The following is a 2,156-nucleotide window of genomic DNA, read 5'->3' on the forward strand; positions in this document are numbered from 1 at the left end:
TTTGGTTCTCGGTCAAGCGCTAGGTCCGTACGCCATGAACTCGGGCCAAATATTTTCCCGTCCGGCCCTCCCACTCAGTCAATAAGTATGTACTTATTGACTGAGTGGGAGGGCCGGACGGGAAAATATTTGGCCCGAGGTCATGGCGTACGGACCGAGCGCAGCGAGGTCCGTGCGTCAAGACCGAGGGCCAAATAATTTCCCGTCCGCCCCGACCTAACTCAGTCAATAAGCATTTTATCATATGACCACCGCGCTTTTCCCTTTTTTTTTTCCCGGGTAACAAAATTCGGAATTTTCACTGACGTCGCTCATTTTGACCGAAAAGTCGGGATTTATATAGCAATTGCAACAAAGTGGTTTTAGTTCGCATCTCGCACGCGCTTTCATTGCAAAACTATTGAAAAAATCCCGTATGAGGGCCGTACGCGATCCTAGCAGGGCCGGACGGCTTTTTCCGGCCCTGCTCGCGCTAATGCGTACGGCCCTCATACGGGGATTTTCTCAATAGTTTTGCAATGAAAGCGCGCGCGGGGCCGTACGGGTCATATGATAATACAAATTACTATCACCCAACTAGTGGACTAATGAGAATCCTGTATTTTGATTGCTTACGCTTCTGGAGGACTATTATTAATAGTCCTCGAGTAGCGAAAAGCGTGACGCTTTTTTTCCTTTTATTCCCAAATAAATATTTCTTTAACTTGCATGCATTTGCTAACTTTATTATTGCTTTTTCCGTCCGACAGGTCGGGTGATACTAAAACAATTAGACCCTTCGCCCTCAAGGGCCACGGTTCACTACCCGTAGCCCGCAAGGGCTACGGGTCTAATTGTTAATTTTCCCCGATTGAGACCCTCCAGATCCCGCCATTTAGAGATAATGATCTTTGGTCATGTACTTATTATGTTCACGTGATCGCGTGACCATCGCTCTTGATCACAGATAGGAACCATAATGAATTTATCTCGCTTTCCTGTACAGGACAAATACTACGAGACAAGTGAAGACCATTGAGAGGGAAATTTTCCGCCACAAAAAGCTTAGCTCTATTTTCCGATCCGACTCCAGCTGAAAAGGCACCTTCGTTGCCGGCATCTGCTTCGATACACACCTATTGCACGAAACCTTCCGTCACTTTTTATTTTCATTTTCGTTGTAAAGCCTAAGGGCCTCCAAGATCTTTCTGTTCGCAAATTAAGATCGCCCGAAAGAAGAAAACATTTACTGCATTTTGTGCAAGGTAAGCATGTTTAACTAACAAATTCCCACTCAAACGGTCCGTTTATTTCGTTGTTTTAATATAATATAGCTTTAGAGTGGTATTAAATGAATCTGCGTGTAAATATGTCTTTGTTCGAGACAGGCTTCCTTCACCATTGTTTCAACCAACTGTTTTCCCAAAATTGAGAAATATTGTAACAAAATACGCCTTTGTACGGGGAAAGCGGAGTTAACGGTCAAACGGAATGTTATGGCATGGATATGGCTGGGCTGGAGACAGCACAAATAATTTGAACATAGGAAATCCCGAAGTACTAATCTGCTCTGACTCACAAGCTGGACACTTTGAAGTTAATAATTTTCTTGGCTTGAGTTAGTTTATCACCAAGTGTGTGGGTTTTTCAGGGTTGTTTTGGCTTAAAAGAAATGGAGTGAGCAGAAGACAGCAGCCCCACCAATTGTTGTTTAACTACGTAGCTGAGAAGTTAGGTGAGTTCATCAATGTCTTCTCGTACAACCTCTTCCGCTCTTTAAATACCATTAGCGAATCTCAGTCTTGCTTTAAATGAAATGTTCCACCAGCGACTTCCATGCTGAGCACAGACTGACTTTAGTCATTTAATTTCCTATGTTGCAGTGTCGTACGTACAGCAGTTACATTTGTATCTGACACATTCATGTCATTTATTGGAATAAAGATGATAAGGTTAATAAAAATCATTAATTGAGTGAACGATAGACTGACTGAATTTTCACTGCAAGGTCACTGCAAAGTAAATGCACCATGAGTGCCTCAACTCATAGTGTCATGGCAATCTTTGTGGATGCAAACAATGGACATTAAGATTAAAGTAGCTCCATTTGGAACACGTTCTGTTAGTGTCCATAACTAAAAAGGTGGAAGACTGTGACAAGGGTCTTTCCTGTGAGG

At 42.9% G+C, this 2,156-nt stretch overlaps 1 protein-coding gene across 1 annotated transcript in view; it reads left to right on the forward strand.

Moving 5' to 3' along the window:
• The first annotated feature begins 940 nt into the window (after nucleotides 1-940).
• LOC138035606 (protein NLRC5-like) overlaps nucleotides 941-2,156 on the forward strand; it is a 22,855-nt gene continuing 21,639 nt past the window's right edge. Inside the window, exons 1-2 of the mRNA XM_068882256.1 lie at nucleotides 941-1,244; nucleotides 1,631-1,714. The gene's annotated coding sequence lies outside the window, so the exon portion shown is untranslated. The remainder of the gene's footprint in view (nucleotides 1,245-1,630; nucleotides 1,715-2,156) is intronic.

Source organism: Montipora capricornis, unplaced genomic scaffold (assembly GCF_036669925.1).
Source record: "Montipora capricornis isolate CH-2021 unplaced genomic scaffold, ASM3666992v2 scaffold_429, whole genome shotgun sequence".
NCBI classification, from domain to species: Eukaryota; Metazoa; Cnidaria; class Anthozoa; order Scleractinia; family Acroporidae; genus Montipora; species Montipora capricornis.